This window comes from Anabrus simplex, chromosome 3, assembly GCF_040414725.1.
Source record: "Anabrus simplex isolate iqAnaSimp1 chromosome 3, ASM4041472v1, whole genome shotgun sequence".
Taxonomy (NCBI): domain Eukaryota; kingdom Metazoa; phylum Arthropoda; class Insecta; order Orthoptera; family Tettigoniidae; genus Anabrus; species Anabrus simplex.
The window spans coordinates 101,870,147-101,886,539 of record NC_090267.1 but is presented as its reverse complement, the minus strand read 5'-3'; the positions used below and the strand labels follow the sequence as shown (position 1 = coordinate 101,886,539).

At 40.2% G+C, this 16,393-nt stretch overlaps 1 protein-coding gene across 4 annotated transcripts in view; it reads left to right on the top strand.

Annotated features, from left to right (window-relative positions):
• Window positions 1-1,384: 1,384 nt before the first annotated feature.
• LOC136866033 (uncharacterized) overlaps window positions 1,385-16,393 on the top strand; it is a 54,942-nt gene continuing 39,933 nt past the window's right edge. The window contains exon 1 of one of the 4 annotated variants that reach the window (XM_067142654.2): window positions 1,385-1,403. The gene's annotated coding sequence lies outside the window, so the exon portion shown is untranslated. Of the gene's footprint in view, window positions 1,404-2,756; window positions 2,966-3,118; window positions 3,538-16,393 lie in introns of those variants that run through there. The other 3 variants (XM_067142649.2, XM_067142650.2, XM_067142652.2) reach the window with 3 other exon arrangements.

The window sequence follows — 16,393 nt, the reverse complement described above, 5'->3', positions numbered from 1 at the left end:
GTTATAAGTTACAAGTTATGAGCCCCTAAGGCGACCCTCTAGTTAAGGTCTATACGAATGGAGTATAGCAACCATTTTGCATGGTAGCCCTTACCTCAGTACCCGAAAGTTAGGCTGGTAAAACTAATACGTCATAAGTTACAAGTTGTGAGCCCCTAAGGCAGCCCTCTAGTTAGGTCTATACGAATAGAGTATAGCAGCTATCTTGCATAGCAGCCCTTGCCTCAGTTCTCGATGTTAGACTGATAAATCTAATATGTCATAAGTTACAAGTTGTGAGCCCCTGAGGCAGTCTTCTAGTTGAGGTCTATACGAATACAGTATAACAGTCGTCTTGCATAATAGCCCTTGCGTCAGTTCTCGAATGTAAGGTTGATCAAACTAATAGGTTGTAAGTTACAAGTTGTAAGCCCCTGAGGCATCTCTGTAGAGATAGGCCTGTAAGAACAATGTGTCGCCATTAGCTCCTAGTCCATCTCCTTAGTCTCCTATAACCAATGTATAGCATCCATCTTGCCTCGGGGGCCCAAGCACTAGGAAGTTATACGAAGCTGCCATATTGCGCAATCGCCCCTAGGCCGTCTTCTAAAATCCTATGTCTCCCCTGAGCCAGCATTCTCCTTAAGAGTATATGTATAGCCGCCATCTTGCGCAATAGCCTCTGGGGCTTGCTTTCTCCATAAGAGCGTGTGTATAGCCGCCACCTTGCGCTATCGCCCCTAGGCGTCTCCTTAAATTTCATGTCCCCCTAGACCAGCTTTCTCCATAAGAGCCTGTGTATAGCCAAATACAGTAGAGACAATATGCGACACTCAGCGAGATATCGAGGGACAGCTATTAGAGCTATCTCTAGTGGGTAGACCTGAGAACTACTGGTTCTGTCATAAGAGCACGTGTATTTGTCTGAGAAGGTTTTGGTGTTATTTATGCGTTTTCAGTGAGTTGACATAATTAAATAGTAGCGTGTGTCATTCCTTGACATCTCCTCTCAACATGAGGGGAAAGGTATGTGCTGTGTTTGGCTGCAGTAACTATAAAGTAGAGAAGAAATCACGGTCTTTCTTTCGCTACCCTCGTGACAAGAAAATGTAATATTGTTTTGCATATATATTCTTCCAGTGACAAAGAGAATTTTATTGTACTTCATAATCTTCTGACCTGCTCGACCTATATTTTAACTGGCTTAAAATATAATACGCATATTTTATTGTAGAGTGCAGCAGTTAACCTTCAATACCGATGTGTTGTTGTAGGTGTGATCTGTGGGTTTTGAAATGCCACACAAGTGACTTGGGTAATGTGTACAAGCAAGAAGGGACGTTACGCTTATATAAGAATTATAAGATCTGTTCAGATCATTTCCAGGCCAGCGACTTTAAAAATCCTCGACTATACAGCCAAGGGTATGTTACATTTTTACTCTAATTGTACGTAAATATTCCTCAAAGCATCACTATCGACAACATTTTCATACTTTTCTTTCTTTTATCCCTCTTCTCAGATTAAAGCTGGGATTTTATAGATTTTCTCTTTGTTAGTAGGCTTCACGTTAAGAGGAAAATTGTCCAGCTTTTGAATGTTAATTCACTGCATTATGTGTGTAAGGAATGTGCCGATATTTTTATTGACAAGTGTCTTAATGTGATAATACAAAGTTTTTTAAATAAGAAACAAAAAACATATCTAACCGTAAAAGTTCAGACATGAATGCTAAAGCAATAATGCATAAATGAAAGATCAACCCATTTGACATCTTGTTTATTTGTCTAATTTCAGTCTTTGAATAATAACCTTTTAGATAATTCTTCATTCATTTATCCAGAATTGCTTTAGCAACTTCGAAATTAATATCTCAATAATACTTTCTTTCTAAACGTAATTTATTTATCCATTTTCATATATGCATTTCCATTGATATTTGAATTTAGCGCGACTTTTCAGGTCAAGCCACTAGGAGCGCCACCGTCGAATTGTTTCCCATTTTAACAAGACTAAATCCGTAAGTGTCGCGTATTGTCTCTACTGTATTTGATATAGCCACCATTTTGCGCAGTAGCCTCTGGACCAGCCCTCTCTATAAGAGCCCGTGTATAGTCGCCATCTTGCGCAATCACCCCTAGACCGTCTCCTTAAATCCTATGTCTCCCCTGAGTCAGCTTTCTCCATAAGAGCGTATGCATTGCCGCCATTATGTGCAATTGTCGTCGGGAAGGGCATCTGCCTGTAAAACTGAGGTTAGGCCCCTCCAAGATGGCGTCCGTGAGGTTTGGCTCGCTCTCTGATGTAAATTCGCGAATCGGCATAGCCATACTACTATACAAGGTGGTCAATGACCTCGGGTCAGAATCCGTATAGATACACTACTAGAGGTGGCAGTGGCGTGTCTATGTATTGTCCTAGAACCGGACTTGCTCTACTACTTATGAGAGATCCAGGCTAGGCAGATCGTCAGATATTTTTTTTATTCACATGAACCTGTTGTAAGAGTATGCGATTGATTGCATGTGTTAAATTAATTTATGAAGAGGTTATAATACCATTCCGTCGGGAACCTAAGCGATCTTACTTTTATAGGTTTAAATGAGAACGCCATTGCCGGCCAACCGCCTATACACAAAGGAAGACCAAGGCGAGTCTCCGGCCCTTACGGTCCAAGCCGACCCTTATAAGTCCGGCAGACGCGGAGCTCCCGGTATTCATTCTGATTATTTTGTCAAGTACTGTTCGTCCGTGATCGAGACTGGGACGCCCGCAGTGAAAGTTGTTTATTTTTCGTCGCTCTCGCCTTGTGTGGTCTGCACAGCGGGTAATCCTTGGCGAAAGACGTCATGAGATCCGCCCATCTGGGCTGATTATGTGTTCTGACATCTCGTGACTACAGACTGGATATCATTCTGTGATATTCAAGGGTATTTCTATACGGTTTTTTTTTTTTTAATTTTCAGGTGTTGTTTCAACATTTGTGGTTTGTGTTTTATGTATATATTCATTGTGTTTGTGTGATGTCTTATTTGTATTCACGACGTTGAGTACCTAATCTGTGGCAGCGCATGCTGTAGTTGGTCGTGGGCACGTGGGCTCAAACCCATCCAGTTACACGCGGGCGGACACCGAGGTGGTTGTATCTGTGTTTTTGCGGGTGTGCCGGTCCCAATACTATATATTTTTCATGTTTATGATACCGACTTGTTCTGCTTGTGCTTGTAAATGCTTGGGCGGGACGTGAGTCTTTTATTGTGTGTCAATGCAAACTATAGATAACTCGTTGGCTGTAGGCCTATGCCATATTTTGGTTATGCTCATCTGATTAAGTCCGCGAAACGTAATCACCTACAATACTCTACACTTACGAATATTTTTGTCATGGGTTCGTGACTCGTTTCCTTTGACACACATTTTACATTTTGTAAATCATGTTATAGTTGCTGTAATCATATTTCTTATGCGCTTTAAACATTAAATTTGTTCAACCCGCTTAATTCAATGACTTCATTACTAATACCGTGTATGTAAGCTTGCTCCTGTCCTCATTTTGATGTAAGTTAAAATTTTTAGATAGATGTTTGCCCACTTTTATTAACGGACGACCGGGCGAGTTGGCCGTGCGCGTAGAGGCGCGCGGCTGTGAGCTTGCATCCGGGAGATAGTAGGTTCAAATCCTACTATCGGCAGCCCTGAAAATGGTTTTCCGTGGTTTCCCATTTTCACACCAGGAAAATGCTGGGGCTGTACCTTAATTAAGGCCACGGCCGCTTCCTTCGAACTCCTAGGCCTTTCCTATCCCATCGTCGCCATAAGACCTATCTGTGTCGGCACGACGTAAAGCCCCTAGCAAAAAAAAAAAAAAAAAAAAAAATAACGGACGGCGCACGCAGCTTTCCCGTTGAGCTATGCCAAGGCACAGGCAGGGCAAGGTACAATCAGCACCTCCCAGGAGGTGTTGGTACAATACCGGTACATACATATTATACATATTGCATAAAGAAGAACAATGAATGCATTTCCAGTAACTACAAAAGAAATCACAATATATTGGCGTTAAACACTGTGTTAAAGTCTGTACCTACAGAGAACGAAAATATGGAACATAAAACCTCGAACAAAATAATATGACAACACGGAGAATTGTTGTAATAAAACAATGTAGCCTAGGTACTGAAAGAGCTCTTAATAATAAAACACGTACAATAATAATAAAACAATACAGTACAGTAGTGGATATTGTTCATATCCATAGATAATAATAATAATAATAATAATAATAATAATAATGTAATTTTCAAAAGAAGAAATATTCTAGGGCCATGGAGAAAAAGTTTTGAAGTGAACATTATTCCATAATAATAATAATAATACCAAGAAGTTATATAGTAAGCCATCTAAACTAACTTTTTTTTAAACAGAACTGTGCTCCTGGTGTTAATGATCTTAAATCTCATTTTTACCTGAATAATTCACTTCCATACTTTTCGGTGAAGTTTCTGGTAATGCTGATTCTTTTTATTTGCCTTATGTCACACCGAATCAGACATGTCTTGTGACTACAATAGGATAGGACAGGGCGAGGTTCGGGAAGGAAGTGGCCGTGGCCGTAATTAAGGTGCAGCAGCCCCCAGCATTTGCCTGATGTGAAAATGAGAACCACGAAAAACCATCCATTAGGACTGTCAAACTCACTATATCCCGAATTCAAGCTAACAGCTAGATGCCTTGAACTGCGTAGCCAAGATGCTCGGTGGTGATATAGGACTGAAAGTCCGCATCTTACTCTGTATCGTAGGCAGAGGGGATGAGATGACTTGGCAATTCAGAATATTGTAGGCATGGCGTTGGACAACAAGCCTGTTTTATCATCGTTGTTCACTTTATATTTATTTTCATAATGCCGGGAAACAGTGATCTGTAGGATACCATGTAATAGTATTAATGTTATTGGTTTTTCGTCCTACCAACTAATATTTACGGTTTCCAGAGATGCTGAGGTATAGGAATGTTGTCACATAGGAGTTCCTTTATGAGCCAGTAAATCTACTGATACAAGACTGGTGTATTTGAGCACCTTCAAATACCCACTGGACTGAATCAGGATCGAATCTGCCAGCTTGGACTCGGAAAGACAGCGAGCGCTCTACCGTCTGACCCACTCAGCCAGACAGGATATCGTTTGTCATATTTCAGTGTATCATCAACTCCTACAAGAAGAGAAATGTACCCACCGTCCACAGCCCTGAAGGTGGTTTCCATGGTTTCCCTTTATTCACACAAGGCAAATGCTGGGGCGGTACCTTAATTAAGGCTATGGACGCTACTTTCCCAATCCTAGTTTTTTCTCAGCTTTGCGTCACTGGAAACCTTCCGTATAGGCGCGATGTTAAACTACTGGCAGGGCCAATGACCTAGATGTTAGGACTATTTAAACAACAAGCACAAGCATAAACTACTGGCAAAAAGAAAAGAAAAGTAGGCCTACTGTGCTCATGCTGGATTGTGTTACAAGCACAGGTGACATAATTCTGCTAATCACCAAAACCTATGTTCTTCACTAAAATACTTACTTGAAATATGATACATGCTTTGTGTTTTTTCTATTGTGCAATCCCCCTGTGGGTAAGGGCAGTAGAATAACACCCACAGTATCCCCTGTCTGTCATAAGAGGTGACTAAAAGGGCCCCCAGGGGCTCTGAACTTTGGAGCGTGGGTTGGCGACCACGGGGCCCTTAACTGAGTCATGGCATTGCTTCCACTTACTTGTGCCAGGCTCGTCACTTTCAACTATCCTATCCGACCTCTCTTGGTAAACTCTTGTTCTTTTCCGAAACTGACACTATTAGGTTTCCGAGGGCTAGGGAGTCTTTCATATTCACACCCTTCGTGGCCCTTGTCTTTCTTTCTTCTTTCGAAGTGTCGGATCCCCTCCATTTTTCTCTCTGATTAGTGTTATATAGAGGATGGCTGCCTAGTTGTACTTCCTCTTAAAACAATAATCACCACCACCACCACCTTCTATTGTGCAATTGTATGCCGTGTCCAAAGTGGCATATATAATGCAGTTAATTTATTTGATTTAATTTATTTGATCTATTCTAATAAAAGTAACACACTATAAACAGACAAGACGGTAAGGATGGCGCTTAAACTATGGTATCACTACTTTGCCTTGGCACCACCCGAATGCTGTAGCAGACATGTTAACCACTCTATAGTCTTCCTTCTAGCTCATTGCTTGTCACCAAGGAAAATTAGCATTAAAAGAATTTTGCTGGATGAAGGTTGCTACACACAACAAGAAATAATGTTAAGGCTCAATATTTCTTAAAGGTCACAGGGTATAATAAAGCAAATGTCTGAAAACAGTGAGACTTACCAGACACAGTGGAAAGGAAAATGTGGTCAGAAGGAGAAGTTGAGCCCCAGATGTGTTAGAAACTAGTAGCATTGGCATATAAACATCGTACAGCTACTAGCACTGACTTGTGAATTGCACTTTCAGCTAGTTGTACAGGAATATTGTCGAGGACTGTAAGGAGGATTTTATAAAATATGGGGCTGAAAGCCACGCAGACAAGAAGGAGAGTAAAAATCACACGAACAACGGTGAAAAGTAGATTGGAATTTATGAAGGGACTGTAACACTGGTCATCTGAGGATTGGATGAAGATAAGTTACAGTCTAAATATTATTCTTAAAATCTATTTATAAGATGGAATGTATTTATGCTAACCTGTATCCGCAAGAATTAAATGGAATAATTATAAATGACACCATTTCATATATATGGGACTGTTTCAACACTTGTGTTTGGGTCATCTTCAGCCATGTAACTTAAAATCGTCAAGTTAATAAAAGTATACAAAACATTTAAAACCAAGAAGAAACACATTCTGAAACATAAAAATGCATTAAAATACTACATACACAGAGCTTAAAAACACTTTACGTTACTATATGTCAGCCATAAAAGCTTAGTCAAATTTCGTTTACGTTAACTTACTTGAACGTCCCACATATATGGTTGTCATAAAAGCAATGTATCCAAGTGAAACATAGTTTTCCTTCTCAGTTGTTACAATTAACTTTTTGTCTACAAGTTCTAGTAACACCGACAATTTATTCTATCAATTTAAAATTGTTTTCAGTTTGTTTTCTTATCATCAGTGTTTGAAGTCACCAAAGAAGGCAGTCATTTCGTCTGGAGGAGATCAGAAGAAGAGTTCCATCAAGAATTTGTTTAACAAATTGTAAAATACCATACAAAAGTAATGGTGTGGAGTGTTATGTCTGTGTGCAGTACTCGACGACTTTACCTTGTAAAAGGTGCTATGAAAAAAGACTAATACGTACAAGTCTTCACAAAGTAACAGTAGTGCACTGTGCAATAAAGACAAGGGAGTACTGCAGTTTTTAAATCATTTAAGTCTTTCAGTGCGCCCATGGCTAGGAAGTAGTAGAACATTAGCCCAATTTAAAATTGGTGCACAGTAGTTAAGAAGAAAATTAAGAAAACCACCATTACAACCAAAAGTGGATTAATTAAAACCCTGACCCAGATTTTGCACCATGATAAAGGTATTACAAAAATCTGTCAAACACTGGTTGAAAGCATGTATACAAATGAAATGAAATGTCGTATGGCTTTTAGTGCCGGGATATCCCAGGACGGGTTCGGCTCGCCAGGTGCAGGTCTTTCTATGTGACTCCTGTAGGTGACCTGCGCGTCGTGATGAGGATGAAATGATGATGAAGACAACACATACACCCAGCCCCCGTGCCAATGGAATTAACCAATTAAGGTTAAAATCCCCGACCCGGCCGGGAATCGAACCCAGGACCTTCTGAACCGAAGGCCAGTACGCTGACCGTTCAGCCAACGAGTCGGACATGTATACAAATTATTGACTACTATAGCATTTAGATGTTAATTTTGACTCTGAAGTAAGATATGATTTTCAGAGCTCTAGTCTAATAATTTGGCTACCTATTATTATTATTATTATTTTTTTCAACTTGTATCTTCAAGTTATGAAATGTTTTCCTGTAACTGAGATTTTGGATTTTGTCTGCATAAATTGTAGCGGACAGATTCAGTTACATGGTCTGTGAAAATGACCATAAAAGACTCGTTTCCTCTCTTCTGCTGATTGTCCACAACGCAGCGTGAAACATGAAATACAATGTTGAAAGACACGTGTAACTGTTTTGAGGATCTATGCTACTGTATTACCTCCAGTAAACCTAATACAAAACACTTCATATAACTAAGGAATATCTATAACCATCCAACAAGTAACAGTACTGCCTCTTAGCTGTTACAAAATTATCACTCGCGCCTGCGCAGGAGTGTGCTCTTAAAGCAACCTATTGTTCCTCCTAATGGAGCCTAATATCTGTTAGCCAATCAGAAACATCCTTCCCTTTCCTAGGTTTCGCTGAAACAGTTACTTTTGTGTTAGGGTTTCTAGTGGAACATAATATTTCTGGAACTGCTTACTGTGATGGAACAGAATATGTTATCATGTTACGATATTTAACTTCCATCTCTATTGAGGACTGATCATCTGATTGGAAATGTACAACATGGATTTGTCTAATGCTAGACAACGAATAAATATTTGTCAGTTTTTCTTAATTTTTCCTTTTACGGTTTTATTCACAATCGGTTTTACATCACGTTTGAAGCTCTTAATAGAACACATTATCATAACTTGCTTTTGACACCATGACTGGCTTGAAGAGTAGGCTACATAGGCAATTGAGAATTGATCATCTGATTGGAAACACTTGCTTAAGGAGGAAAGTGTTTACATTTTTATTTACCATTTCCACTGATCATAATTAGTTTTTGAAAACTCGCTGCCTCTCACATCAACCATTTGGCATTGTCTAATATCCCTAGTCTTAAAACCCTTTCTTTGTTTTAGTAATAAATAAGTGGCTTTAATCCAAAGAACCATGTTTCTTTCTTGTTTCGTTGAGGCCCGTCGGACCACATGGTTCCTAACTCTGGTGAGCTTTCTCCTTAGCCCAGTATTCCTTCATCTTTGCACTGTGGGTTGCTTTCCTTTCTTGAGTCCACTTCACTCCCTCTCCAGGACACAATGTTTTAGCTGACAGTGAATGAAGAGTGTCAGATGTTCTGATCAACATTCTAAATTCATCCCTTTCGAATATATCTTTGGGATCAATTTTCAAAAATTCTAGATCTTTTTGAACCAGTTTCGTCCATTTTGCATTTGTCCCCTTGCCTCTAGAAAGGGTGTTGAAGATTCTTGATGTCAGTCTCTTGTTGTCCACTCTGACTATGTGACCGTAGAAGATAAGCTTCCTCTTTCTCATGGCTGATGTTATGCTCTCTAAATTTCAGTAAAGCTCGTTATGCCTAATTCTGTATTCACCTCCCACTTTAATGGGGTCCAAGATTTTTCTCAGAATCTTTCGTTCTTTCATTTCCAAATAACTGAGTTGGCCCTTTTTGACCATGTTCAAGCATTCTGAGCCACAAAGTACCAAAGGTCTTACTACGGTTTCATAGTGTCAAAGTTTGAGGCGAAGGGAAAGGGATTTGGACTTGAAAACATTCTTGCAGAGATGGGAAGCTCTCTCCAGTTTGGTACACCTGGCTTTCATGGCTAGATCTTCACTAACGTTCGAGGTTATCCATCCTCCGAGATATTTGTAGGAGTTAGTTTTCTTTATTAATGTATCCCCACGTGGGAATGAGTTGGGTGCTCTGATGTTGGTGATGAACTCCGTTTTGTTAATGGCAATCCTCAACCTTACTTTAGCTGCTATTTATTTATTTAATTAATTAAATTTATTTATTTATTTATTTTAACCTTCCCTTCTATTGCATTTATCTTTATCTATGACTAAAACAACATTGTGATTGCTCCAATTTCTCTGTAGAACTCATTTGGTTTAATCAGCACCGTGACTAGAGTATTTTTCTATCTACGAGGGCAGATCAGAAAATAAGTTGCACTTCCCAGTTATGGCCATTTATTACACCACCTATACAACAGCAACACGACTATACACTGTAACGTCACTTTTCCACATAGTTTCCAAGAGACTCCAAACATTTCTGCGAACGCACAACCAACTTGTCGATGCCGGATGCATAGAAATTTCCTCCAGCGTTCTGCAACCACTCGGAGACAGCGGCCTTCACCTCGTCATTAGTCTGGAAACGTCGACCACCGAGCTCCATTTTGAGCTTACCGAACAGATGAAAGTCACATGGCGCTAGGTTGGACTGTAGGGTGGATGTTGCCAGACCTCCCACTTGAATCGCTGCAGCAGTTCTCTCGTTTGGCGGGCCTTGTGAGGTGTTGCTTTATCGTGCAACAAAATCACACCGGCGCTCAATTTCCCCTGGCGCTTCTCTTTAATTGCTTTACGCAGTCGGTGCACTGTTTGACAACACAACGCCGTATTGATCGTCCTTCTTTCGGCATGAATTCCACGTGCAGCAAACCCTCCATGTCAAAGAACACTGTCGCCATAACCCTACCGGCTGAAGGCTGAATGTTGGCCTTCTTTCGTTGTGATGATGAGGGGTGCACCCATTCCATTGATGTTCGCTTCGTTTCAGAGGTGAAGTGGTGGACCCACGTTTCGTCGCCTGTGACGTTTCGCCGCAGAAACCCTTGCCGTCTGCGGCATGGCGTTGCAAAAATGCCAGGGAGGACTGGAAATGTCCCTTGTGCTCATCGGTGAGAAGACGTGGGACCCATCTTTGACACAGCTTACGATATCCAAGGTCCTCGTGAACAGTGGCGAACACACTGCCATACAACATGTTCAGCTGCGTCGCGATTTCTCTCACTTTAATGCGCTAGTTCTGTCTAATGATCGCATTCACACTGTTGGCGTTTGCACGGGTCCTGGACGTTGCGGGCCTGCCTTCGCGATGGTTGTCTGTGATATCCGTGCGTCCGGCTTCGAATTGCTGATAACACTTTACGATACCTTGCCGGGAAATGGCCCGCTCCACATACACAGCACTAATTTCACGATGAATGTCTGTACAATTCTTCCTTTTGGCCCATAGGAATCGGATTATCGCATGCACCTCATATTTGGAGTGAACGTCCAGTTGACGCGCTATTGCATTAGGCCGCTATTCCCACAATACTAGACGAGACACCACAGCGACCTGCCTAACAGACGTGTGGGCAGTGTCTGTCCCTTTCTCCGCTGTGCCCACATTTGCGCAACACAGCGCGCTGCTGCGGCGCTTTAGTGCAACTAACCTTTTGATCCACCTACGTAGTTGGTTCAGTCACTTTCTGAGAGGTTCCACTATTACGGATTGTCCGTCGATATTATGGATTTCACCTCTTGATTACGGTCAAAGGGGAAATTATTACGGAAAAGCTGACATAATCTCTAAAAATAATTTTTTACGGAAAAAAAGAAAAGAAGGAAAAATGTTCAAGCCTTTAGAGCCTTTCTCCTAAATCATCCTCGTTTCAATGCTTGTGAGTTGGCAACAATACTTACCCGTTCGTGACTTCCTTACCCATAAGCGTAGTAAAATTCATACTGAATGAAGGAGCTCATTGAAAGATGAGCAGATTACTGGTTATTTATCCGTGCATTGTTTTTTTTCTTCGTGTTTTTAAGTGATCGGCTTTAGATGACTCGGAATTTGGGTCGAAACCAGTACCATTTTTTATTAACTAGTGATGTAACCTTACATTACTAAGTTAACATGTATTGGAAAGGTGGAACCATTACATAGTTGTATTAATTTAATTGTGAAGGAGCTCAGGCACTGCTCTTCTCCACTATTAATCCTACAGTTATGTTGTATTTGCTGTGTTAAGTGTACTGGTACCTGACGGTTGACAGAGAGATTGAGAAAGAAGTGAAGTGTATGTTAAGCACATCTGCACTGGAATCGTTTATGGTTCAGAAGACGAAAATATCATTGTGAGAAATTTGTTTCAAGAAAAACTACACTGAAAAACAACTGCTGCGTGAGAAACTAGCTACAAGGAATGTTTTATCACAGGACTAACAGGTTGTGTACAAATGTTATTGTGTAATATGATATACTTTCGAATTGATTGCTAGAGGGAAGGTAAAAAGGGGTGTCATTATCGAGAATGAAGGAGTATGCTTTGGACTTGACTTGAAATATTTTTCTTGGGGGGTGGAGGGCAATTACTGATAATACACTTCAAAGGTTACCGAGCTTGATAGCTGCAGTCGCTTAAGTGCGGCCAGTATCCAGTACATTACAAGTAATAAATCTCATTGTAGGCCGTACTGGACATCAGATATGAACATTAAAACAAGAATAATTTTTTTTTTTGCTAGTTGCTTTACGTCGCACCGACACAGATAGGTCTTATGGCAACGATAGGATAGGAAAGGGCTAGGAGTGGGAAGGAAGCGGCCATGGCCTTAATTAAGGTACAGCCCCAGCATTTGCCTGGTGTGAAAATGGGAAACCACGGAAAACCATTTTCAGGGCTGCCGACAGTGGGATTCGAACCTACTATCTCCCGAATACTGGTGACTGGCCGCACTTAAGCGACTGCAGCTATCGAGCTCGGTAAGAATAATAGTTAACACCACCTTTCCAATACTTATCTTTCCTTATATTTAGGAAATAAACATTACAACAGGCGTTGTAAGATGGAACATGTTTCGCTTAACAGTCGTAAGCATCATCAGCCGAAAATAAATCTTAGCCTAAAGTTAGGTCAGGGCCCTGAACCTAGTGTCCTTAACATATATGGCACCCTAAGAATCAACATTTATATTTAGAAAATGAAAATAGGCTTAAAACTAGTGTGAAAAAACATAGAATGTTACAACATAGCTAAAAGAAAAAACACAATCGAGTTGAGACAGAGGATAAGAACAGAAAGTACAATACAGAGCTGGTAGTGAAATAATAAAAATAATTAGGATATCATTGTTACCAGTCAGTCAATCAGAATGTTCAAACATAAAAACAAGAGTGAAAATATATAAGAGCGTTTACTACCAGCTCTGTATTGTACTTTCTGTTCTTATCCTCTGTCTCAACTCGATTGTGTTTTTTCTCTTAGCTATGTTGTAACATTCTATGTTTTTTCACAGTGTTTTAAGCCTATTTTCATTTTCTAAATATAAATGTTGATTCTTACAGTGCCATATATGTTAAGGACACTAGGTTCAGGGCCCTGACCTAACTTTAGGCTAAGATTTATTTTCGGCTGATGATGCTTACGACTGTTAAGCGAAACATGTCCCATCTTACAACGCCTGTTGTAATGTTTATTTCCTAAATATAAGGAAAGATAAGTATTGGAAAAGTGGTGTGAACTATTATTCTTGTTTTAATGTTCATATCAGTATCCAGTATTCGGGAGATAGTCAGCAGCCCTGAAAATGGTTTTCTGTGGTTTCCCATTTTCACACCAGGCAAATGCTGGGGCTGTACCTTAATTAAGGCCACGGCCGCTTCCTTCCCACTCCTAGTCCTTTCCTGTCCCATCGTCGCCATAGGACCTATCTGTGTCGGTGCGACGTAAAGCAACTAGCAAAAAAAACTTCAAAGGTTGGCACCTCTGCTTTCTGATTTAACTCTCCTTCCTACATTAACTCATTTACCATTTGTTGGTCATGCTTTCTGCCATTTTCATTATCTCCCCAGTTAACATCGATATGTCTGTGGATGTATAGGCTTGTTTTCTTGATTATGAAAGAGCTTTCGACCATGTGAAACATGAAACATTGCTGCATATCCCACATGTATTGGCATGGATGATAGAGATATCTAAATTAAATTGCCAACCTGTATTGGAATCAGACTGCATCAGTTTAGGTTGACAGCACAAACAGCTGTGCTATTGAAATAAAGCAAGGAGTGGGGCAAGGCTGTGTTCTATCTCCACTCTTCAATATTTAATCTAAAAGGGTATTTTCTGAAGCACTAGAAGGAAAAACAGGAGGGCTTTGTTGTTAATGGGATCGCAATAAATAATCTGCGATGTGCAGATGATAATGTTCTGCTTGCAAGAAGTGCTGAAATCTGCAGACATTACTGAACTGTGTGGTCGAACACAGTGCTGCAGCAGGTCTGCGTTTAAACATGAAAATGACCAAAGTAGCGGTCATAAGCAAACATGTCATTCAACCTGTTAACTTCACAATAGCTGGCACATCACTGGAGCAAGTCCAACTCTTTAAGTATCTTCACAGTGTACTTGATCACAGCTGGAACAGTTAGGTCCCAGATTGAACAGATAAGGACTAAATTCAAGAGAATGAGCAAACTTCTTTGTAACAGGGCTTTAAGATCAATCTCTGTCTCTGTTTACTTCGGTGTTGTGCATTTTCTGGCATTATAGTACCAAGACTTGGACCCTAACAGAGAACACCACCAAAAATCTTCGATCCTTTGAGATGTGGTGCTACCGATACCTGCTCAGAATATCATGGGTTGACAGAATACATAACACTGAAGTACTCCAACTCCTGAACAATAAACTAGAGGTCATGCACAACAGCAGAGAGAAGAAACTCGAATACTTTGGCCATATCATTTGAAATGAAAAAATATAGACTCCTTCAGCTTATCTTACAAGATAAAGTTGAAGGAAGGAGAAGTAGGAGAAGAAGGAGAATATCTTGGCTACGGAATTTACGAGAATGTTATGGGCTATCCATTTCCATTCTTTTCTGAGTTGCTGAGAACAAGGATCAGATTGCCCTGATGACAGCCAACATCCAATGAGGATATGGTACAAGAAGAAGAAGAAGAAGAAGAAGAAGAAGATTACCTGCTAAATAATGTTCCTTTCTATGTTGTTCCCCATATAGCTAATTATCTTATCAAAGAATTCTGCACCAGTGCCACCCTTTCCAGACCAACAAGGGTACCATTGTATCAAAAGATCAGTGGTCAATTGAATTTAATCCTTTCAGCATTGTTAAGACATTCTCACTCATGGTTCACTTCTGAAGAAACAGAGCATGAAAAGTAAAGTTTCCTTGCACTTTGTCTCTTCCACATGTCATGAACCCAAAATAATATAATCTGTACCTCACTCTGCTTCATGACAAGAATAACTCGTTATCGGACTGCCTTAAGATTTTAAATTTCTCGATAACTAAACAACCTCACCTCTGTTGCTGATTTTTGAGGATCCACATAGCCTCCATGCTGATGACTCAGTAAATAAACATGATAAATCATACGATACAGTGAAAATGTCACAAATAATTCCACAAAAATAACCTAACTACAGAGAACAGCCATAATTTGCTTTGAAGATAAACTTCATCAATATGTAAATTAGTGAATGATCATTATACCCAGATAAAATTCCATATTATACACTGGTTACACATTGGTTATGGCATCATACACAACCATTAACCTGGCTCAAGGGAGATAGGGTCATCTTCCCTCCTTCACTCGAGTAATTCTTGTCTGGCACATCCACATTGCAGGGGTGGGTTTCCTCCACATCAGTAGGCTGGTGTGAAGGAGAGCTAAGTTCAGCCAGGGACCCAGTTCATGGGGTATAACATGAAACCCATGCCCAGGGCTATGGGTGTGGCAGAGAAACCTTCGGACTGGCAAAGATGGTGGATGAGGCAACTCATCCTCTCTGGGGAAAATTAGAAGAGGAAACCACTGCCTTGTGGAGAAGAGGGATCTTCAAAGGCTAAGGGAGTAAACCCCGAAAGAAAATCCTCCCATGCGCTAGGCTTAGCAGGTCAGCAGATGAGTAAATTTGTACTTGCTTTTAGATATATTACAAGCTTTGGATGGTAGTTTAAAAATGGAAATGGAATTGACAAGTCTCATACATGTAAACAAGAAACTACTGAAGACAGTCCATGTGATGCTCCACAGACAGGATGTAGTATGGATGGAAAAGAAGAGTTCCTCAATGAACTGGAAACACATACTGTTGGAGATGGAATTGTGATAATGGGAGATCTGAATGCTCATATGGGAACTAATAGAATGGGGTATGAGAATGTTCTGGGTCCACATGGGTATGGCAACAAAATTGAAGATGGAGAGAAACTGTTGGACTTCTGTATCAGAAATAACCTGATAATAAAGAACACATGGTTTATGAAGAGGAATATCCATAAGATCAGCCAAATATAGTTGGGATAGACATTATGGAACACTCATTGATTTTATAATAACAGACCGAGAATGGAGAAGATAACGTCATGAATACAAAGATAGTCCCCAGTGAAAGTATGGAAGGTGGTCACAGATTATAAATTGTGGAATTGAAACAAGTAAAAAACCCTAAAATTGTATTGAAGCAGAAACCAAAGATCAGGATTTGGGAAATGGAGGAGAAGGATAAAAGAATGGCATTCCAAGATTGTATAAAAAGGAAGTTGCCTAACATAGAAATACGA